Source organism: Euprymna scolopes, chromosome 26 (genome assembly GCF_053919585.1).
Source record: "Euprymna scolopes isolate OS-2025 chromosome 26, ASM5391958v1, whole genome shotgun sequence".
NCBI classification, from domain to species: domain Eukaryota; kingdom Metazoa; phylum Mollusca; class Cephalopoda; order Sepiida; family Sepiolidae; genus Euprymna; species Euprymna scolopes.
In genome coordinates, this window is record NC_136507.1 from 79,140,246 (window position 1) to 79,167,134 (window position 26,889).

The window sequence follows — 26,889 nt, forward strand, 5'->3', positions numbered from 1 at the left end:
AAATACATCATGGTATTAGTATTCTCTATAGTTAGTACAAACAGCACCTAAATCATAAACGTTTAAAATAGGTAAAATCTTACATGTCCGGGGCCATTAGAATTTTCACTTTTTTCAATATGTCAATTTTGTCTTAATTTTATGTTCAAATCATAGAAAAGCAGGCAAAAATACATAAGAAATACATCATGGTATTAGTATTCTCTATACTTGGTATAAACAGCACCTAAACGATAAACGTTTAAAATAGGTAAAATCTTACATGTCCGCGGTCATGAGAATTTTCAATTTTTTCAATATGTCAAATTTGTCTTAATTTTATGTTCAAATCATAGAAAAGCAGGCAAAAATACGTAAGAAATACATCATGGTATTAGTATTCTCTATATTTCGTATAAAAAGCACCTAAATGATAAACGTTTAAAATAGGTAAAATCTTACATGTCCGCGGTAATGAGAATTTTCAATTTTTTCAATATGTCAAATTTGTCTTAATTTTATGTTCAAATCATAGAAAAGCAGGTAAAAATACATAAGAAATACATCATGGTATTAGTATTCTCTATATTTGGTATAAACAGCACCTAAACGATAAACGTTTAAAATAGGTAAAATCTTACATGTCCGCGGTCATGAGAATTTTCAATTTTTTCAATATGTCAAATTTGTCTTAATTTTATGTTCAAATCATAGAAAAGCAGGTAAAAATACATAAGAAATACATCATGGTATTAGTATTCTCTATATTTTTTATACAAAGCACCTATATGATAAACGTTTAAAATAGGTAAAATCTTACATGTCCGCGGTCATGAGAAATTTCAATTTTTTCAATATGTCAAATTTGTCTTAATTTTATGTTCAAATCATAGAAAAGCAGGCAAAAATACGTAAGAAATACATCATGGTATTAGTATTCTCTATATTTCGTATAAAAAGCACCTAAATGATAAACGTTTAAAATAGGTAAAATCTTACATGTCCGCGGTCATGAGAATTTTCAATTTTTTCAATATGTCAAATTTGTCTTAATTTTATGTTCAAATCATAGAAAAGCAGGTAAAAATACATAAGAAATACATCATGGTATTAGTATTCTCTATATTTGGTATAAACAGCACCTAAACGATAAACGTTTAAAATAGGTAAAATCTTACATGTCCGCGGTCATGAGAATTTTCAATTTTTTCAATATGTCAAATTTGTCTTAATTTTATGTTCAAATCATAGAAAATCAGGTAAAAATACATAAGAAATACATCATGGTATTAGTATTCTCTATACTTGGTATAAACAGCACCTAAACGATAAACGTTTAAAATAGGTAAAATCTTACATGTCCGCGGTCATGAGAATTTTCAATTTTTTCACTATGTCAAATTTGTCTTAATTTTATGTTCAAATCATAGAAAAGCAGGCAAAAATACATAAGAAATACATCATGGTATTAGTATTCTCTATACTTGGTATAAACAGCACCTAAACGATAAACGTTTAAAATAGGTAAAATCTTACATGTCCGCGGTCATGAGAATTTTCAATTTTTTCAATATGTAAATTTTGTCTTAATTTTATGTTCAAATCATAGAAAAGCAGGTAAAAATACATAAGAAATACATCATGGTATTAGTATTCTCTATATTTGGTATAAACAGCACCTAAACGATAAACGTTTAAAATAGGTAAAATCTTACATGTCCGCGGTCATGAGAATTTTCAATTTTTTCAATATGTCAAATTTGTCTTAATTTTATGTTCAAATCATAGAAAAGCAGGTAAAAATACATAAGAAATACATCATGGTATTAGTATTCTCTATATTTTTTATACAAAGCACCTATATGATAAACGTTTAAAATAGGTAAAATCTTACATGTCCGCGGTCATGAGAAATTTCAATTTTTTCAATATGTCAAATTTGTCTTAATTTTATGTTCAAATCATTGAAAAGCAGGTAAAAATACATAGAAATACATCATGGTATTAGTATTCTCTATATTTTGTATACAAAGCACCCATATGATAAACGTTTAAAATAGGTAAAATCTTACATGTCCGCGGTCATGAGAATTTTCAATTTTTTCAATATGTCAAATTTGTCTTAATTTTATGTTCAAATCATAGAAAAGCAGGCAAAAATACGTAAGAAATACATCATGGTATTAGTATTCTCTATATTTCGTATAAAAAGCACCTAAATGATAAACGTTTAAAATAGGTAAAATCTTACATGTCCGCGGTAATGAGAATTTTCAATTTTTTCAATATGTCAAATTTGTCTTAATTTTATGTTCAAATCATAGAAAAGCAGGTAAAAATACATAAGAAATACATCATGGTATTAGTATTCTCTATATTTGGTATAAACAGCACCTAAACGATAAACGTTTAAAATAGGTAAAATCTTACATGTCCGCGGTCATGAGAATTTTCAATTTTTTCAATATGTACATTTGTCTTAATTTTATGTTCAAATCATAGAAAATCAGGTAAAAATACATAAGAAATACATCATGGTATTAGTATTCTCTATACTTGGTATAAACAGCACCTAAACGATAAACGTTTAAAATAGGTAAAATCTTACATGTCCGCGGTCATGAGAATTTTCAATTTTTTCACTATGTCAAATTTGTCTTAATTTTATGTTCAAATCATAGAAAAGCAGGCAAAAATACATAAGAAATACATCATGGTATTAGTATTCTCTATACTTGGTATAAACAGCACCTAAACGATAAACGTTTAAAATAGGTAAAATCTTACATGTCCGCGGTCATGAGAATTTTCAATTTTTTCAATATGTAAATTTTGTCTTAATTTTATGTTCAAATCATAGAAAAGCAGGTAAAAATACATAAGAAATACATCATGGTATTAGTATTCTCTATATTTGGTATAAACAGCACCTAAACGATAAACGTTTAAAATAGGTAAAATCTTACATGTCCGCGGTCATGAGAATTTTCAATTTTTTCAATATGTCAAATTTGTCTTAATTTTATGTTCAAATCATAGAAAAGCAGGTAAAAATACATAGAAATACATCATGGTATTAGTATTCTCTATATTTTGTATACAAAGCACCTATATGATAAACGTTTAAAATAGGTAAAATCTGACATGTCCGCGGTCATGAGAAATTTCAATTTTTTCAATATGTCAAATTTGTCTTAATTTTATGTTCAAATCATTGAAAAGCAGGAAAAAATACATAAGAAATACATCATGGTATTAGTATTCTCTATAGTTAGTACAAACAGCACCTAAATCATAAACGTTTAAAATAGGTAAAATCTTACATGTCCGGGGCCATTAGAATTTTCACTTTTTTCAATATGTCAATTTTGTCTTAATTTTATGTTCAAATCATAGAAAAGCAGGCAAAAATACATAAGAAATACATCATGGTATTAGTATTCTCTATACTTGGTATAAACAGCACCTAAACGATAAACGTTTAAAATAGGTAAAATCTTACATGTCCGCGGTAATGAGAATTTTCAATTTTTTCAATATGTCAAATTTGTCTTAATTTTATGTTCAAATCATAGAAAAGCAGGTAAAAATACATAAGAAATACATCATGGTATTAGTATTCTCTATATTTGGTATAAACAGCACCTAAACGATAAACGTTTAAAATAGGTAAAATCTTACATGTCCGCGGTCATGAGAATTTTCAATTTTTTCAATATGTCAAATTTGTCTTAATTTTATGTTCAAATCATAGAAAATCAGGTAAAAATACATAAGAAATACATCATGGTATTAGTATTCTCTATACTTGGTATAAACAGCACCTAAACGATAAACGTTTAAAATAGGTAAAATCTTACATGTCCGCGGTCATGAGAATTTTCAATTTTTTCACCATGTCAAATTTGTCTTAATTTTATGTTCAAATCATAGAAAAGCAGGCAAAAATACATAAGAAATACATCATGGTATTAGTATTCTCTATACTTGGTATAAACAGCACCTAAACGATAAACGTTTAAAATAGGTAAAATCTTACATGTCCGCGGTCATGAGAATTTTCAATTTTTTCAATATGTAAATTTTGTCTTAATTTTATGTTCAAATCATAGAAAAGCAGGTAAAAATACATAAGAAATACATCATGGTATTAGTATTCTCTATATTTGGTATAAACAGCACCTAAACGATAAACGTTTAAAATAGGTAAAATCTTACATGTCCGCGGTCATGAGAATTTTCAATTTTTTCAATATGTCAAATTTGTCTTAATTTTATGTTCAAATCATAGAAAAGCAGGTAAAAATACATAGAAATACATCATGGTATTAGTATTCTCTATATTTTGTATACAAAGCACCTATATGATAAACGTTTAAAATAGGTAAAATCTGACATGTCCGCGGTCATGAGAAATTTCAATTTTTTCAATATGTCAAATTTGTCTTAATTTTATGTTCAAATCATTGAAAAGCAGGAAAAAATACATAAGAAATACATCATGGTATTAGTATTCTCTATAGTTAGTACAAACAGCACCTAAATCATAAACGTTTAAAATAGGTAAAATCTTACATGTCCGGGGCCATTAGAATTTTCACTTTTTTCAATATGTCAATTTTGTCTTAATTTTATGTTCAAATCATAGAAAAGCAGGCAAAAATACATAAGAAATACATCATGGTATTAGTATTCTCTATACTTGGTATAAACAGCACCTAAACGATAAACGTTTAAAATAGGTAAAATCTTACATGTCCGCGGTCATGAGAATTTTCAATTTTTTCACTATGTCAAATTTGTCTTAATTTTATGTTCAAATCATAGAAAAGCAGGCAAAAATACATAAGAAATACATCATGGTATTAGTATTCTCTATACTTGGTATAAACAGCACCTAAACGATAAACGTTTAAAATAGGTAAAATCTTACATGTCCGCGGTCATGAAAATTTTCAATTTTTTCAATATGTCAAATTTGTCTTAATTTTATGTTCAAATCATAGAAAAGCAGGTAAAAATACATAGAAATACATCATGGTATTAGTATTCTCTATATTTTGTATACAAAGCACCTATATGATAAACGTTTAAAATAGGTAAAATCTTACATGTCCGCGGTCATGAGAAATTTCAATTTTTTCAATATGTCAAATTTGTCTTAATTTTATGTTCAAATCATTGAAAAGCAGGAAAAAATACATAAGAAATACATCATGGTATTAGTATTCTCTATATTTGGTATAAAAAGCACCTAAATCATAAACGTTTAAAATAGGTAAAATCTTACATGTCCGGGGCCATTAGAATTTTCACTTTTTTCAATATGTCAAATTTGTCTTAATTTTATGTTCAAATCATAGAAAAGCAGGCAAAAATACATAAGAAATACATCATGGTATTAGTATTCTCTATACTTGGTATAAACAGCACCTAAACGATAAACGTTTAAAATAGGTAAAATCTTACATGTCCGCGGTCATGAGAATTTTCAATTTTTTCACTATGTCAAATTTGTCTTAATTTTATGTTCAAATCATAGAAAAGCAGGCAAAAATACATAAGAAATACATCATGGTATTAGTATTCTCTATACTTGGTATAAACAGCACCTAAACGATAAACGTTTAAAATAGGTAAAATCTTACATGTCCGCGGTCATGAGAATTTTCAATTTTTTCAATATGTAAATTTTGTCTTAATTTTATGTTCAAATCATAGAAAAGCAGGTAAAAATACATAAGAAATACATCATGGTATTAGTATTCTCTATATTTTGTATACAAAGCACCTATATGATAAACGTTTAAAATAGGTAAAATCTTACATGTCCGCGGTCATGAGAAATTTCAATTTTTTCAATATGTCAAATTTGTCTTAATTTTATGTTCAAATCATTGAAAAGCAGGAAAAAATACATAAGAAATACATCATGGTATTAGTATTCTCTATATTTGGTATAAAAAGCACCTAAATGATAAATGTTTAAAATAGGTAAAATCTTACATGTCCGCGGTCATGAGAATTTTCAATTTTTTCAATATGTCAAATTTGTCTTAATTTTATGTTCAAATCATAGAAAAGCAGGTAAAAATACATAAGAAATACATCATGGTATTAGTATTCTCTATATTTGATATAAACAGCACCTAAACGATAAACGTTTAAAATAGGTAAAATCTTACATGTCCGCGGTCATGAGAATTTTCAATTTTTTCAATATGTCAAATTTGTCTTAATTTTATGTTCAAATCATTGAAAAGCAGGTAAAAATACATAAGAAATACATCATGGTATTAGTATTCTCTATATTTGGTATAAACAGAACCTAAACGATAAACGTTTAAAATAGGTAAAATCTTACATGTCCGCGGTCATGAGAAATTTCAATTTTTTCAATATGTCAAATTTGTCTTAATTTTATGTTCAAATCATTGAAAAGCAGGCAAAAATACATAAGAAATACATCATGGTATTAGTATTCTCTATATTTGGTATAAACAGCACCTAAACGATAAACGTTTAAAATAGGTAAAATCTTACATGTCCGGGGCCATTAGAATTTTCACTTTTTTCAATATGTCAATTTTGTCTTAATTTTATGTTCAAATCATAGAAAAGCAGGCAAAAATACATAAGAAATACATCATGGTATTAGTATTCTCTATACTTGGTATAAACAGCACCTAAACGATAAACATTTAAAATAGGTAAAATCTTACATGTCCGCGGTCATGAGAATTTTCAATTTTTTCACTATGTCAAATTTGTCTTAATTTTATGTTCAAATCATAGAAAAGCAGGCAAAAATACATAAGAAAATCATCATGGTATTAGTATTCTCTATACTTCGTATAAACAGCACCTAAACGATAAACGTTTAAAATAGGTAAAATCTTACATGTCCGCGGTCATGAGAAATTTCAATTTTTTCAATATGTCAAATTTGTCTTAATTTTATGTTCAAATCATTGAAAAGCAGGCAAAAATACATAAGAAATACATCATGGTATTAGTATTCTCTATATTTGGTATAAACAGCACCTAAACGATAAACGTTTAAAATAGGTAAAATCTTACATGTCCGCGGTCATGAGAATTTTCAATTTTTTCAATATGTCAATTTTGTCTTAATTTTATGTTCAAATCATAGAAAAGCAGGTAAAAATACATAAGAAATACATCATGGTATTAGTATTCTCTATATTTTGTATACAAAGACCTATATGATAAACGTTTAAAATAGGTAAAATCTTACATGTCTGCGGTCATGAGAAATTTCAATTTTTTCAATATGTCAATTTTGTCTTAATTTTATGTTCAAATCATTGAAGAGAAGGCAAAAATACATAAGAAATACATCATGGTATTAGTATTCTCTATATTTGGTATAAAAAGCACCTAAATGATAAACGTTTAAAATAGGTAAAATCTTACATGTCCGCGGTCATAAAAATTTTCAATTTTTTCAATATGTCAAATTTGTCTTAATTTTATGTTCAAATCATAGAAAATCAGGTAAAAATACATAAGAAATAGACCATGGTATCAGTATTCTCTTTATTTGGTATAAAAAGCACCTAAATGATAAACGTTTAAAATAGGTAAAATCTTACATGTCCGCGGTCATGAGAATTTTCAATTTTTTCAATATGTTAAATTTGTCTTAATTTTATGTTCAAATCATAGAAAAGCAGGCAAAAATACATAAGAAATACATCATGGTATTAGTATTCTCTATATTTCGTATAAAAAGCACCTAAATGATAAACGTTTAAAATAGGTAAAATCTGACATGTCCGCGGTCATGAGAAATTTCAATTTTTTCAATATGTCAAATTTGTCTTAATTTTATGTTCAAATCATTGAAAAGCAGGAAAAAATACATAAGAAATACATCATGGTATTAGTATTCTCTATATTTGGTATAAAAAGCACCTAAATGATAAACGTTTAAAATAGGTAAAATCTTACATGTCCGCGGTCATGAGAGTTTTCAATTTTTTCAATATGTCAAATTTGTCTTAATTTTATGTTCAAATCATAGAAAAGCAGGTAAAAATACATAAGAAATACATCATGGTATTAGTATTCTCTATAGTTAGTACAAACAGCACCTAAATCATAAACGTTTAAAATAGGTAAAATCTTACATGTCCGGGGCCATTAGAATTTTCAATTTTTTCAATATGTCAATTTTGTCTGAATTTTATGTTCAAATCATAGAAAAGCAGGCAAAAATACATAAGAAATACATCATGGTATTAGTATTCACTATATTTGGTATAAACAGCACCTAAACGATAAACGTTTAAAATAGGTAAAATCTTACACGTCCGCGGTCATGAGAATTTTAAATTTTTTCAATATGTAAAATTTGTCTTAATTTTATGTTCAAATCATTGAAAAGCAGGTAAAAATACATAAGAAATACATCATGGTATTAGTATTCTCTATACTTCGTATAAACAGCACCTAAACGATAAACGTTTAAAATAGGTAAAATCTTACATGTCCGCGGTCATGAGAATTTTCAATTTTTTCAATATGTCAAATTTGTCTTAATTTTATGTTCAAATCATAGAAAAGCAGGTAAAAATACATAAGAAATACATCATGGTATTAGTATTCTCTATATTTTGTATACAAAGCACCTATATGATAAACGTTTAAAATAGGTAAAATCTTACATGTCCGCGGTCATGAGAAATTTCAATTTTTTCAATATGTCAAATTTGTCTTAATTTTATGTTCAAATCATTGAAAAGCAGGCAAAAATACATAAGAAATACATCATGGTATTAGTATTCTCTATATTTCGTATAAAAAGCACCTAAATGATAAACGTTTTAAATAGGTAAAATCTTACATGTCCGCGGTCATGAGAATTTTCAATTTTTTCAATATGTCAAATTTGTCTTAATTTTATGTTCAAATCATAGAAAAGCAGGTAAAAATACATAAGAAATACATCATGGTATCAGTATTCTCTTTATTTGGTATAAAAAGCACCTAAATGATAAACGTTTAAAATAGGTAAAATCTTACATGTCCGCGGTCATGAAAATTGTCAATTTCTTCAATATGTCAAATTTGTCTTAATTTTATGTTCAAATCATTGAAAAGCAGGTAAAAATACATAAGAAATACATCATGGTATTAGTATTCTCTATAGTTAGTACAAACAGCACCTAAATCATAAACGTTGAAAATAGGTAAAATCTTACATGTCCGGGACCATTAGAATGTTCAATTTTTTCAATATGTCAATTTTGTCTTAATTTTATGTTCAAATCATAGAAAAGCAGGCAAAAATACATAAGAAATACATCATGGTATTAGTATTCTCTATACTTGGTATAAACAGCACCTAAACAATAAACGTTTAAAATAGGTAAAATCTTACATGTCCGCGGTCATGAAAATTTTCAATTTCTTCAATATGTCAAATTTGTCTTAATTTTATGTTCAAATCATTGAAAAGCAGGTAAAAATACATAAGAAATACATCATGGTATTAGTATTCTCTATAGTTAGTACAAACAGCACCTAAATCATAAACGTTGAAAATAGGTAAAATCTTACATGTCCGGGGCCATTAGAATTTTCAATTTTTTCAATATGTCAATTTTGTCTTAATTTTATGTTCAAATCATAGAAAAGCAGGCAAAAATACATAAGAAATACATCATGGTATTAGTATTCTCTATACTTGGTATAAAAAGCACCTAAACGATAAACATTTAAAATAGGTAAAATCTTACATGTCCGCGGTCATGAGAATTTTCAATTTTTTCACTATGTCAAATTTGTCTTAATTTTATGTTCAAATCATAGAAAAGCAGGCAAAAATACATAAGAAAATCATCATGGTATTAGTATTCTCTATACTTCGTATAAACAGCACCTAAACGATAAACGTTTAAAATAGGTAAAATCTTACATGTCCGCGGTCATGAAAATTTTCAATTTTTTCAATATGTCAAATTTGTCTTAATTTTATGTTCAAATCATAGAAAATCAGGTAAAAATACATAAGAAATAGACCATGGTATCAGTATTCTCTTTATTTGGTATAAAAAGCACCTAAATGATAAACGTTTAAAATAGGTAAAATCTTACATGTCCGCGGTCATGAGAATTTTCAATTTTTTCAATATGTTAAATTTGTCTTAATTTTATGTTCAAATCATAGAAAAGCAGGCAAAAATACATAAGAAATACATCATGGTATTAGTATTCTCTATATTTCGTATAAAAAGCACCTAAATGATAAACGTTTAAAATAGGTAAAATCTGACATGTCCGCGGTCATGAGAAATTTCAATTTTTTCAATATGTCAAATTTGTCTTAATTTTATGTTCAAATCATTGAAAAGCAGGAAAAAATACATAAGAAATACATCATGGTATTAGTATTCTCTATATTTGGTATAAAAAGCACCTAAATGATAAACGTTTAAAATAGGTAAAATCTTACATGTCCGCGGTCATGAGAGTTTTCAATTTTTTCAATATGTCAAATTTGTCTTAATATTATGTTCAAATCATAGAAAAGCAGGTAAAAATACATAAGAAATACATCATGGTATTAGTATTCTCTATAGTTAGTACAAACAGCACCTAAATCATAAACGTTTAAAATAGGTAAAATCTTACATGTCCGGGGCCATTAGAATTTTCACTTTTTTCAATATGTCAATTTTGTCTTAATTTTATGTTCAAATCATAGAAAAGCAGGCAAAAATACATAAGAAATACATCATGGTATTAGTATTCTCTATACTTGGTATAAACAGCACCTAAACGATAAACGTTTAAAATAGGTAAAATCTTACATGTCCGCGGTCATGAGAATTTTCAATTTTTTCACTATGTCAAATTTGTCTTAATTTTATGTTCAAATCATAGAAAAGCAGGCAAAAATACATAAGAAATACATCATGGTATTAGTATTCTCTATACTTGGTATAAACAGCACCTAAACGATAAACGTTTAAAATAGGTAAAATCTTACATGTCCGCGGTCATGAGAATTTTCAATTTTTTCAATATGTAAATTGTCTTAATTTTATGTTCAAATCATAGAAAAGCAGGTAAAAATACATAAGAAATACATCATGGTATTAGTATTCTCTATATTTGATATAAACAGCACCTAAACGATAAACGTTTAAAATAGGTAAAATCTTACATGTCCGCGGTCATGAGAATTTTCAATTTTTTCAATATGTCAAATTTGTCTTAATTTTATGTTCAAATCATTGAAAAGCAGGTAAAAATACATAAGAAATACATCATGGTATTAGTATTCTCTATATTTGGTATAAACAGCACCTAAACGATAAACGTTTAAAATAGGTAAAATCTTACATGTCCGGGGCCATTAGAATTTTCACTTTTTTCAATATGTCAATTTTGTCTTAATTTTATGTTCAAATCATAGAAAAGCAGGCAAAAATACATAAGAAATACATCATGGTATTAGTATTCTCTATACTTGGTATAAACAGCACCTAAACGATAAACATTTAAAATAGGTAAAATCTTACATGTCCGCGGTCATGAGAATTTTCAATTTTTTCACTATGTCAAATTTGTCTTAATTTTATGTTCAAATCATAGAAAAGCAGGCAAAAATACATAAGAAAATCATCATGGTATTAGTATTCTCTATACTTCGTATAAACAGCACCTAAACGATAAACGTTTAAAATAGGTAAAATCTTACATGTCCGCGGTCATGAGAAATTTCAATTTTTTCAATATGTCAAATTTGTCTTAATTTTATGTTCAAATCATTGAAAAGCAGGCAAAAATACATAAGAAATACATCATGGTATTAGTATTCTCTATATTTGGTATAAACAGCACCTAAACGATAAACGTTTAAAATAGGTAAAATCTTACATGACCGCAGTCATGAGAATTTTCAATTGTTTCAATATGTCAATTTTGTCTTAATTTTATGTTCAAATCATAGAAAAGCAGGTAAAAATACAAAAGAAATACATCATGGTATTAGTATTCTGATATTTTGTATACAAAGCACCTATATGATAACCGTTTAAAATAGGTAAAATCTTACATGTCCGCGGTCATGAGAATTTTCAATTTTTTCAATATGTCAAATTAGTCTTAATTTTATGTTCAAATCATTGAAAAGCAGGCAAAAATACATAAGAAATACATCATGGTATTAGTATTCTCTATATTTCGTATAAAAAGCACCTAAATGATAAACGTTTTAAATAGGTAAAATCTTACATGTCCGCGGTCATGAGAATTTTCAATTTTTTCAATATGTCAAATTCGTCTTAATTTTATGTTCAAATCATAGAAAAGCAGGTAAAAATACATAAGAAATACATCATGGTATTAGTATTCTCTATATTTGGTATAAACAGCACCTAAACTATAAACGTTTAAAATAGGTAAAATCTTACATGTCCGCGGTCATGAGAATTTTCAATTTTTTCAATATGTCAATTTTGTCTTAATTTTATGTTCAAACCATTGAAAAGCAGGCAAAAATACATAAGAAATACATCATGGTATTAGTATTCTCTATATTTCGTATAAAAAGCACCTAAATGATAAACGTTTAAAATAGGTAAAATCTTACATGTCCGTTGTCATGAAAATTTTCAATTTCTTCAATATGTCAAATTTGTCTTAATTTTATGTTCAAATCATTGAAAAGCAGGTAAAAATACATAAGAAATACATCATGGTATTAGTATTCTCTATATTTGGTATAAACAGCACCTTAACGATAAACGTTTAAAATAGGTAAAATCTTACATGTCCGCGGTCATGAGAATTTTCAATTTTTTCAATATGTCAATTTTGTCTTAATTTTATGTTCAAATCATAGAAAAGCAGGTAAAAATACATAAGAAATACATCATGGTATTAGTATTCTCTATATTTTGTATACAAAGACCTATATGATAAACGTTTAAAATAGGTAAAATCTTACATGTCTGCGGTCATGAGAAATTTCAATTTTTTCAATATGTCAAATTTGTCTTAATTTTATGTTCAAATCATTGAAGAGAAGGCAAAAATACATAAGAAATACATCATGGTATTAGTATTCTCTATATTTCGTATAAAAAGCACCTAAATGATAAACGTTTAAAATAGGTAAAATCTTACATGTCCGCGGTCATGAAAATTTTCAATTTTTTCAATATGTCAAATTTGTCTTAATTTTATGTTCAAATCATAGAAAATCAGGTAAAAATACATAAGAAATAGACCATGGTATCAGTATTCTCTTTATTTGGTATAAAAAGCACCTAAATGATTAACGTTTAAAATAGGTAAAATCTTACATGTCCGCGGTCATGAGAATTTTCAATTTTTTCAATATGTTAAATTTGTCTTAATTTTATGTTCAAATCATAGAAAAGCAGGCAAAAATACATAAGAAATACATCATGGTATTAGTATTCTCTATATTTCGTATAAAAAGCACCTAAATGATAAACGTTTAAAATAGGTAAAATCTTACATGTCCGCGGTCATGAGAATTTTCAATTTTTTCAATATGTCAAATTTGTCTAAATTTTATGTTCAACTCATTGAAAAGCAGGTAAAAATACATAAGAAATACATCATGGTATTAGTATTCTCTATATTTGGTATGAACAGCACCTAAACGATAAACGTTTAAAATAGGTAAAATCTTACATGTCCGCGGTGATTAGAATTTTCAATTTTTTCAATATGTCAAATTTGTCTTAATTTTATGTTCAAATCATAGAAAAGCAGGTAAAAATACATAAGAAATACATAATGGTATTAGTATTCTCTATATTATGTATAAACAGCACCTAAACGATAAACGTTTAAAATAGGTAAAATCTTACATGTCCGCGGTGATTAGAATTTTCAATTTTTTCAATATGTCAATTTTGTCTGAATTTTATGTTCAAATCATAGAAAAGCAGGTAAAAATACATAAGAAATACATCATGGTATTAGTATTCACTATATTTGGTATAAACAGCACCTAAACGATAAACGTTTAAAATAGGTAAAATCTTACACGTCCGCGGTCATGAGAATTTTAAATTTTTTCAATATGTAAAATTTGTCTTAATTTTATGTTCAAATCATTGAAAAGCAGGTAAAAATACATAAGAAATACATCATGGTATTAGTATTCTCTATACTTCGTATAAACAGCACCTAAACGATAAACGTTTAAAATAGGTAAAATCTTACATGTCCGCGGTCATGAGAATTTTCAATTTTTTCAATATGTCAAATTTGTCTTAATTTTATGTTCAAATCATTGAAAAGCAGGCAAAAATACATAAGAAATACATCATGGTATTAGTATTCTCTATATTTGGTATAAACAGCACCTAAACGATAAACGTTTAAAATAGGTAAAATCTTACATGTCCGCGGTCATGAGAATTTTCAATTTTTTCAATATGTCAAATTTGTCTTAATTTTATGTTCAAATCATAGAAAAGCAGGTAAAAATACATAAGAAATACATCATGGTATTAGTATTCTCTATATTTTGTATACAAAGCACCTATATGATAAACGTTTAAAATAGGTAAAATCTTACATGTCCGCGGTCATGAGAAATTTCAATTTTTTCAATATGTCAAATTTGTCTTAATTTTATGTTCAAATCATTGAAAAGCAGGCAAAAATACATAAGAAATACATCATGGTATTAGTATTCTCTATATTTCGTATAAAAAGCACCTAAATGATAAACGTTTTAAATAGGTAAAATCTTACATGTCCGCGGTCATGAGAATTTTCAATTTTTTCAATATGTCAAATTTGTCTTAATTTTATGTTCAAATCATAGAAAAGCAGGTAAAAATACATAAGAAATACATCATGGTATCAGTATTCTCTTTATTTGGTATAAAAAGCACCTAAATGATAAACGTTTAAAATAGGTAAAATCTTACATGTCCGCGGTCATGAAAATTGTCAATTTCTTCAATATGTCAAATTTGTCTTAATTTTATGTTCAAATCATTGAAAAGCAGGTAAAAATACATAAGAAATACATCATGGTATTAGTATTCTCTATAGTTAGTACAAACAGCACCTAAATCATAAACGTTGAAAATAGGTAAAATCTTACATGTCCGGGACCATTAGAATGTTCAATTTTTTCAATATGTCAATTTTGTCTTAATTTTATGTTCAAATCATAGAAAAGCAGGCAAAAATACATAAGAAATACATCATGGTATTAGTATTCTCTATACTTGGTATAAACAGCACCTAAACGATAAACGTTTAAAATAGGTAAAATCTTACATGTCCGCGGTCATGAAAATTTTCAATTTCTTCAATATGTCAAATTTGTCTTAATTTTATGTTCAAATCATTGAAAAGCAGGTAAAAATACATAAGAAATACATCATGGTATTAGTATTCTCTATAGTTAGTACAAACAGCACCTAAATCATAAACGTTGAAAATAGGTAAAATCTTACATGTCCGGGGCCATTAGAATTTTCAATTTTTTCAATATGTCAATTTTGTCTTAATTTTATGTTCAAATCATAGAAAAGCAGGCAAAAATACATAAGAAATACATCATGGTATTAGTATTCTCTATACTTGGTATAAAAAGCACCTAAACGATAAACATTTAAAATAGGTAAAATCTTACATGTCCGCGGTCATGAGAATTTTCAATTTTTTCACTATGTCAAATTTGTCTTAATTTTATGTTCAAATCATAGAAAAGCAGGCAAAAATACATAAGAAAATCATCATGGTATTAGTATTCTCTATACTTCGTATAAACAGCACCTAAACGATAAACGTTTAAAATAGGTAAAATCTTACATGTCCGCGGTCATGAGAAATTTCAATTTTTTCAATATGTCAAATTTGTCTTAATTTTATGTTCAAATCATTGAAAAGCAGGCAAAAATACATAAGAAATACATCATGGTATTAGTATTCTCTATATTTGGTATAAACAGCACCTAAACGATAAACGTTTAAAATAGGTAAAATCTTACATGTCCGCGGTCATGAGAATTTTCAATTGTTTCAATATGTCAATTTTGTCTTAATTTTATGTTCAAATCATAGAAAAGCAGGTAAAAATACATAAGAAATACATCATGGTATTAGTATTCTGATATTTTGTATACAAAGCACCTATATGATAACCGTTTAAAATAGGTAAAATCTTACATGTCCGCGGTCATGAGAATTTTCAATTTTTTCAATATGTCAAATTTGTCTTAATTTTATGTTCAAATCATTGAAAAGCAGGCAAAAATACATAAGAAATACATCATGGTATTAGTATTCTCTATATTTCGTATAAAAAGCACCTAAATGATAAACGTTTTAAATAGGTAAAATCTTACATGTCCGCGGTCATGAGAATTTTCAATTTTTTCAATATGTCAAATTCGTCTTAATTTTATGTTCAAATCATAGAAAAGCAGGTAAAAATACATAAGAAATACATCATGGTATTAGTATTCTCTATATTTGGTATAAACAGCACCTAAACTATAAACGTTTAAAATAGGTAAAATCTTACATGTCCGCGGTCATGAGAATTTTCAATTTTTTCAATATGTCAATTTTGTCTTAATTTTATGTTCAAACCATTGAAAAGCAGGCAAAAATACATAAGAAATACATCATGGTATTAGTATTCTCTATATTTCGTATAAAAAGCACCTAAATGATAAACGTTTAAAATAGGTAAAATCTTACATGTCCGTTGTCATGAAAATTTTCAATTTCTTCAATATGTCAAATTTGTCTTAATTTTATGTTCAAATCATTGAAAAGCAGGTAAAAATACATAAGAAATACATCATGGTATTAGTATTCTCTATATTTGGTATAAACAGCACCTTAACGATAAACGTTTAAAATAGGTAAAATCTTACATGTCCGCGGTCATGAGAATTTTCAATTTTTTCAATATGTCAATTTTGTCTTAATTTTATGTTCAAATCATAGAAAAGCAGGTAAAAATACATAAGAAATACATCATGGTATTAGTATTCTCTATATTTTGTATACAAAGACCTATATGATAAACGTTTAAAATAGGTAAAATCTTACATGTCTGCGGTCATGAGAAATTTCAATTTTTTCAATATGTCAAATTTGTCTTAATTTTATGTTCAAATCATTGAAGAGAAGGCAAAAATACATAAGAAATACATCATGGTATTAGTATTCTCTATATTTGGTATAAAAAGCACCTAAATGATAAACGTTTAAAATAGGTAAAATCTTACATGTCCGCGGTCATGAAAATTTTCAATTTTTTCAATATGTCAAATTTGTCTTAATTTTATGTTCAAATCATAGAAAATCAGGTAAAAATACATAAGAAATAGACCATGGTATCAGTATTCTCTTTATTTGGTATAAAAAGCACCTAAATGATAAACGTTTAAAATAGGTAAAATCTTACATGTCCGCGGTCATGAGAATTTTCAATTTTTTCAATATGTTAAATTTGTCTTAATTTTATGTTCAAATCATAGAAAAGCAGGCAAAAATACATAAGAAATACATCATGGTATTAGTATTCTCTATATTTCGTATAAAAAGCACCTAAATGATAAACGTTTAAAATAGGTAAAATCTTACATGTCCGTTGTCATGAAAATTTTCAATTTCTTCAATATGTCAAATTTGTCTTAATTTTATGTTCAAATCATTGAAAAGCAGGTAAAAATACATAAGAAATACATCATGGTATTAGTATTCTCTATATTTGGTATAAACAGCACCTTAACGATAAACGTTTAAAATAGGTAAAATCTTACATGTCCGCGGTCATGAGAATTTTCAATTTTTTCAATATGTCAATTTTGTCTTAATTTTATGTTCAAATCATAGAAAAGCAGGTAAAAATACATAAGAAATACATCATGGTATTAGTATTCTCTATATTTTGTATACAAAGACCTATATGATAAACGTTTAAAATAGGTAAAATCTTACATGTCTGCGGTCATGAGAAATTTCAATTTTTTCAATATGTCAAATTTGTCTTAATTTTATGTTCAAATCATTGAAGAGAAGGCAAAAATACATAAGAAATACATCATGGTATTAGTATTCTCTATATTTGGTATAAAAAGCACCTAAATGATAAACGTTTAAAATAGGTAAAATCTTACATGTCCGCGGTCATGAAAATTTTCAATTTTTTCAATATGTCAAATTTGTCTTAATTTTATGTTCAAATCATAGAAAATCAGGTAAAAATACATAAGAAATAGACCATGGTATCAGTATTCTCTTTATTTGGTATAAAAAGCACCTAAATGATAAACGTTTAAAATAGGTAAAATCTTACATGTCCGCGGTCATGAGAATTTTCAATTTTTTCAATATGTTAAATTTGTCTTAATTTTATGTTCAAATCATAGAAAAGCAGGCAAAAATACATAAGAAATACATCATGGTATTAGTATTCTCTATATTTCGTATAAAAAGCACCTAAATGATAAACGTTTAAAATAGGTAAAATCTTACATGTCCGCGGTCATGAAAATTTTCAATTTTTTCAATATGTCAAATTTGTCTAAATTTTATGTTCAACTCATTGAAAAGCAGGTAAAAATACATAAGAAATACATCATGGTATTAGTATTCTCTATATTTGGTATAAACAGCACCTAAACGATAAACGTTTAAAATAGGTAAAATCTTACATGTCCGCGGTGATTAGAATTTTCAATTTTTTCAATATGTCAAATTTGTCTTAATTTTATGTTCAAATCATAGAAAAGCAGGTAAAAATACATAGAAATACATAATGGTATTAGTATTCTCTATATTATGTATAAACAGCACCTAAACGATAAACGTTTAAAATAGGTAAAATCTTACATGTCCGCGGTGATTAGAATTTTCAATTTTTTCAATATGTCAATTTTGTCTGAATTTTATGTTCAAATCATAGAAAAGCAGGCAAAAATACATAAGAAATACATCATGGTATTAGTATTCACTATATTTGGTATAAACAGCACCTAAACGATAAACGTTTAAAATAGGTAAAATCTTACACGTCCGCGGTCATGAGAATTTTAAATTTTTTCAATATGTAAAATTTGTCTTAATTTTATGTTCAAATCATTGAAAAGCATGGAAAAAATACATAAGAAATACATCATGGTATTAGTATTCTCTATATTTGGTATAAACAGCACCTAAATGATAACCGTTTAAAATAGGTAAAATCGTACATGTCCGCGGTCATGAGAATTTTCAATTTTTTCACTATGTCAAATTTGTCTTAATTTTATTTTCAAATCATAGAAAAGCAGGCAAAAATACATAAGAAATACATCATGGTATTAGTATTCTCTATATTTAGTATAAACAGCACCTAAACGATAAACGTTTAAAATAGGTAAAATCTTACATGTCCGCGGTCATGAGAATTTTCAATTTTTTCAATATGTCAAATTTGTCTTAATTTTATGTTCAAATCATAGAAAAGCAGGTAAAAATACATTAGAAATACATCATGGTATTAGTAATCTCTATATTTGGTATAAACAGCAACTAAACGATAAACGTTTAAAATAGGTAAAATCTTACATGTCCGCGGTCATGAGAATTTTCAATTTTTTCAATATGTCACATTTGTCTTAATTTTATGTTCAAATCATAGAAAAGCAGGTAAAAATACATAAGAAATACATCATGGTATTAGTATTCTCTATAGTTAGTACAAACAGCACCTAAATCATAAACGTTTAAAAAAGGTAAAATCTTACATGTCCGGGGCCATTAGAATTTTCAATTTTTTCAATATGTCAATTTTGTCTGAATTTTATGTTCAAATCATAGAAAAGCAGGCAAAAATACATAAGAAATACATCATGGTATTAGTATTCACTATATTTGGTATAAACAGCACCTAAACGATAAACGTTTAAAATAGGTAAAATCTTACACGTCCGCGGTCATGAGAATTTTCAATTTTTTCAATATGTCAAATTTGTCTTAATTTTATGTTCAAATCATTGAAAAGCATGGAAAAAATACATAAGAAATACATCATGGTATTAGTAATCTCTATATTTGGTATAAACAGCACCTAAATGATAACCGTTTAAAATAGGTAAAATCGTACATGTCCGCGGTCATGAGAATTTTCAATTTTTTCAATATGTCACATTTGTCTTAATTTTATGTTCAAATCATAGAAAAGCAGGTAAAAATACATAAGAAATACATCATGGTATTAGTATTCTCTATAGTTAGTACAAACAGCACCTAAATCATAAACGTTTAAAAAAGGTAAAATCTTACATGTCCGGGGCCATTAGAATTTTCAATTTTTTCAATATGTAAATTTTGTCTTAATGTTATGTTCAAATCATAGAAAAGCAGGCAAAAATACATAAGAAATACATCATGGTATTAGTATTCTCTATACTTGGTATAAACAGCACCTAAACGATAAACGTTTAAAATAGGTAAAATCTTACATGTCCGCGGTCATGAGAATTTTCAATTTTTTCACTATGTCAAATTTGTCTTAATTTTATGTTCAAATCATAGAAAAGCAGGCAAAAATACATCAGAAATACATCATGGTATTAGTATTCTCTATACTTCGTATAAACAGCACCTAAACGATAAACGTTTAAAATAGGTAAAATCTTACATGTCCGCGGTCATGAGAATTTACAATTTTTTCAATATGTCAATTTTGTCTTAATTTTATGTTCAAATCATAGAAAAGCAGGTAAAAATACATAAGAAATACATCATGGTATTAGTATTCTCTATATTTGGTATAAACATCACCTAAACGATAAATGTTTAAAATAGGTAAAATCTTACAGGTCCGCGGTCATGAGAATTTTCAATTTTTTCAATATGTCAATTTTGTCTTAATTTTATGTTCAAATCATAGAAAAGCAGGTAAAAATACATAGAAATACATCATGGTATTAGTATTCTCTATATTTTGTATACAAAGCACCTATATGATAAACGTTTAAATAGGTAAAATCTTACATGTCCGCGGTCATGAGAATTTTACATTTTTTCAATATGTCAAATTTGTCTTAATTTTATGTTCAAATCATAGAAAAGCAGGTAAAAATACATAGAAATACATCATGGTATTAGTATTCTCTATATTTTGTATACAAAGCACCTATATGATAAACTTTTAAAATAGGTAAAATCTTACATGTCCGCGGTCATGAGAATTTTCAATTTTTTCAATATGTCAAATTTGTCTTAATTTTATGTTCAAATCATAGAAAAGCAGGCAAAAATACATAAGAAATACATCATGGTATTAGTATTCTCTATACTTCGTATAAACAGCACCTAAACGATAAACGTTTAAAATAGGTAAAATCTTACATGTCCGCGGTTATGAGAATTTACAATTTTTTACATATGTCAATTTTGTCTTAATTTTATGTTCAAATCATAGATAAGCAGGTAAAAATACATAAGAAATACATCATGGTATTAGTATTCTCTATATTTGGTATAAACAGCACCTAAACGATAAATGTTTGAAATAGGTAAAATCTTACATGTCCGCGGTCATGAGAATTTTCAATTTTTTCAATATGTCAATTTTGTCTTAATTTTATGTTCAAATCATAGAAAAGCAGGTAAAAATATATAAGAAATACATCATGGTATTAGTATTCTCTATATTTTGTATACAAAGCACCTATATGATAAACGTTTAAAATAGGTAAAATCTTACATGTCTGCGGTCATGAGAATTTTCAATTTTTTCAATATGTCAAATTTGTCTTAATTTTATGTTCAAATCATTGAAAAGCAGGCAAAAATACATAAGAAATACATCATGGTATTAGTATTCTCTATATTTCGTATAAAAAGCACCTAAATGATAAACGTTTAAAATAGGTAAAATCTTACATGTCCGCGGTCATGAGAATTTTCAATTTTTTCAATATGTCAAATTTGTCTTAATTTTATGTTCAAATCATAGAAAAGCAGGTAAAAATACATAAGAAATACATCATGGTATTAGTATTCTCTATATGTCGTATAAAAAGCACCTAAATGATAAACGTTTAAAATAGGTAAAATCTTACATGTCCGCGGTCATGAAAATTTTCAATTTTTTCAATATGTCAAATTTGTCTTAATTTTATGTTCAAATCATAGAAAAGCAGGTAAAAATACATAAGAAATACATCATGGTATTAGTATTCTCTATATTTGGTATAAACAGCACCTAAACGATAAACGTTTAAAATAGGTAAAATCTTACATGTCCGCGGTCATGAGAATTTTCAATTTTTTCAATATGTCAAATTTGTCTTAATTTTATGTTCAAATCATAGAAAAGCAGGTAAAAATACATAGAAATACATCATGGTATTAGTATTCTCTATATTTTGTATACAAAGCACCTATATGATAAACGTTTAAATAGGTAAAATCTTACATGTCCGCCCGCGGTCATGAGAATTTTCAATTTTTGCAATATGTCAAATTTGTCTTAATTTTATGTTCAAATCATAGAAAAGCAGGTAAAAATACATAGAAATACATCATGGTATTAGTATTCTCTATATTTTGTATACAAAGCACCTATATGATAAACTTTTAAAATAGGTAAAATCTTACATGTCCGCGGTCATGAGAATTTTCAATTTTTTCAATATGTCAAATTTGTCTTAATTTTATGTTCAAATCATAGAAAAGCAGGCAAAAATACATAAGAAATACATCATGGTATTAGTATTCTCTATATTTCGTATAAAAAGCACCTAAATGATAAACGTTTAAAATAGGTAAAATCTTACATGTCCGCGGTCATGAGAATTTTCAATTTTTTCAATATGTCAAATTTGTCTTAATTTTATGTTCAAATCATAGAAAAGCAGCCAAAAATACATAACAAATACATCATGGTATTAGTATTCTCTATATTTGGTATAAAAAGCACGTAAATGATAAACGTTTAAAATAGGTAAAAGTTTACACGTCCGCGGTCATGAAAATTTTCAATTTTTTCAATATGTCAAATTTGTCTTAATTTTATGTTCAAATCATAGAAAAGCAGGTAAAAATACATAAGAAATACATCATGGTATTAGTATTCTCTTTATTTGGTATAAAAAGCACCTAAAAGTATAAACGTTTAAAATAGGTAAAATCTTACATGTCCGCGGTCATGAAAATTTTCAATTTTTTCAATATGTCAAATTTGTCTTAATTTTATGTTCAAATCATTGAAAAGCAGGCAAAAATACATAAGAAATACATCATGGTATTAGTATTCTCTATATTTTTTATAAACAGCACCTAAACGATAAACGTTTAAAATAGGTAAAATCTTACATGTCCGCGGTGATTAGAATTTTCAATTTTTTCAATATGTCAATTTTGTCTTAATTTTATGTTCAAATCATAGAAAAGCAGACAAAAATACATAAGAAATACATCATGGTATTAGTATTAACTATATTTGGTATAAACATCACCTAAACGATAAACGTTTAAAATAGGTAAAATCTTACACGTCCGCGGTCATGAAAATTTTCAATTTTTTCAATATGTCAAATTTGTCTTAATTTTATGTTCAAATCATAGAAAAGCAGGTAAAAATACGTAAGAAATACATCATGGTATTAGTATTCTCTATATTTGGTATAAACAGCACCTAAACGATAAACGTTTAAAATAGGTAAAATCGTACATGTCCGCGGTCATGAGAATTTTCAATTTTTTCACTATGTCAAATTTGTCTTAATTTTATGTTCAAATCATAGAAAAGCAGGCAAAAATACATAAGAAATACATCATGGTATTAGTATTCTCTATATTTAGTATAAACAGCACCTAAACGATAAACGTTTAAAATAGGTAAAATCTTACATGTCCGCGGTCATGAGAATTTTCAATTTTTTCAATATGTCAAATTTGTCTTTATTTTATGTTCAAATCATAGAAAAGCAGGTAAAAATACACAGGTAATACATAATGGTATTAGTAATCTCTATATTTGGTATAAACAGCAACTAAACGATAAACGTTTAAAATAGGTAAAATCTTACATGTCCGCGGTCATGAGAATTTTCAATTTTTTCAATATGTCAAATTTGTCTTAAATTTATGTTCAAATCATAGAAAAGCAGGTAAAAATACATAAGAAATACATCATGGTATTAGTATTCTCTTTATTTGGTATAAACAGCACCTAAACGATAAACGTTAAAAATAGGTAAAATCTTACATGTCCGCGGTCATGAGAATTTTCAATTTTTTCAATATGTCAAATTTGTCTTAATATTATGTTCAAATCATTGAAAAGCAGGTAAAAATACATAAGAAATACATCATGGTATTAGTATTCTCTATAGTTAGTATAAACAGCACCTAAATCATAAACGTTAAAAATAGGTAAAATCTTACATGTCCGCGGCCATTAGAATTTTCAATTTTTTCAATATGTAAATTTTGTCTTAATTTTATGTTCAAATCATTGAAAAGCAGGCAAAAATACATAAGAAATACATCATGGTATTAGTATTCTCTATATTTGGTATAAACAGCACCTAAATCATAAACGTTTAAAATAGGTAAAATCTTACATGTCCGCAGCCATTAGAATTTTCAATTTTTTCAATATGTCAAATTTGTCTTAATTTTATGTTCAAATCATAGAAAAGCAGGCAAAAATACATAAGAAATACATCATGGTATTAGTATTCTCTATATTTAGTATAAACAGCACCTAAACGATAAACGTTTAAAATAGGTAAAATCTTACATGTCCGCGGTCATGAGAATTTTCAATTTTTTCAATATGTCAAATTTGTCTTTATTTTATGTTCAAATCATAGAAAAGCAGGTAAAAATACACAGGTAATACATCATGGTATTAGTAATCTCTATATTTGGTATAAACAGCAACTAAACGATAAACGTTTAAAATAGGTAAAATCTTACATGTCCGCGGTCATGAGAATTTTCAATTTTTTCAATATGTCAAATTTGTCTTAAATTTATGTTCAAATCATAGAAAAGCAGGTAAAAATACATAAGAAATACATCATGGTATTAGTATTCTCTTTATTTGGTATAAACATCACCTAAACGATAAACGTTTAAAATAGGTAAAATCTTACATGTCCGCGGTCATGAGAATTTTCAATTTTTTCAATATGTCAAATTTGTCTTAATATTATGTTCAAATCATTGAAAAGCAGGTAAAAATACATAAGAAATACATCATGGTATTAGTATTCTCTATAGTTAGTATAAACAGCACCTAAATCATAAACGTTAAAAATAGGTAAAATCTTACATGTCCGCGGCCATTAGAATTTTCAATTTTTTCAATATGTAAATTTTGTCTTAATTTTGTGTTCAAATCATTGAAAAGCAGGTAAATATACATAAGAAATACATCATGGTATTAGTATTCTCTATAGTTAGTATAAACAGCACCTAAATCATAAACGTTTAAAATAGGTAAAATCTTACATGTACGCAGCCATTAGAATTTTCAATTTTTTCAATATGTCAAATTTGTCTTAATTTTATGTTCAAATCATAGAAAAGCAGGCAAAAATACATAAGAAATACATCATGGTATTAGTATTCTCTATATTTGGTATAAACAGCACCTAAACGATTAACGTGTAAAATAGGTAAAATCTTACATGTTCGCGGTGATTAGAATTTTCAATTTTTTCAATATGTAAAATTTGTCTTAATTTTATGTTCAAATCATAGAAAAGCAGGCAAAAATACATAAGAAATACATCATGGTATTAGTATTCTCTATATTTAGTATAAACAGCACCTAAACGATAAACGTTTAAAATAGGTAAAATCTTACATGTCCGCGGTGATTAGAATTTTCAATTTTTTCAATATGTCAATTTTGTCTTAATTTTATGTTCAAATCATAGAAAAGCAGGCAAAAATACATAAGAAATACATCATGGTATTAGTATTAACTATATTTGGTATAAACAGCACCTAAACGATAAACGTTTAAAATAGGTAAAATCTTACACGTCCGCGGTCATGAAAATTTTCAATTTTTTCAATATGTCAAATTTGTCTTAATTTTATGTTCAAATCATAGAAAAGCAGGCAAAAATACATAAGAAATACATCATGGTATTAGTATTCTCTATATTTGGTATAAAAAGCACCTAAATGATAAACGTTTAAAATAGGTAAAATCTTACATGTCCGCGGTCATGAGAACTTTCAATTTTTTCAATATGTCAAATTTGTCTTAATTTTATGTTCAAATCATAGAAAAGCAGGTAAAAATACATAAGAAATACATCATGGTATTAGTATTCTCTATATTTGGTATAAACAGCACCTAAACTATAAACGTTTAAAATAGGTAAAATCGTACATGTCCGCGGTCATGAGAATTTTCAATTTTTTCAATATGTCAAATTTGTCTTAATTTTATGTTCAAATCATAGAAAAGCAGGCAAAAATACATAAGAAATACATCATGGTATTAGTATTCTCTATATTTTGTATAAACAGCACCTAAACGATAAACGTTTAAAATAGGTAAAATCTTACATGTCCGCGGTCATGAGAATTTTCAATTTTTTCAATATGTCAAATTTGTCTTAATTTTATGTTCAAATCATAGACAAGCAGGTAAAAATACATAAGAAATAGATCATGGTATTAGTATTCTCTTTATTTGGTATAAACAGCACCTAAACGATAAACGTTTAAAATAGGTAAAATCTTACATGTCCGCGGTCATGAGAATTTTCAATTTTTTCAATATGTCAATTTTGTCTTAATTTTATGTTAAAATCATAGAAAAGCAGGCAAAAATACATAAGAAATACATCATGGTATTAGTATTCACTATATTTGGTATAAACAGCACCTAAA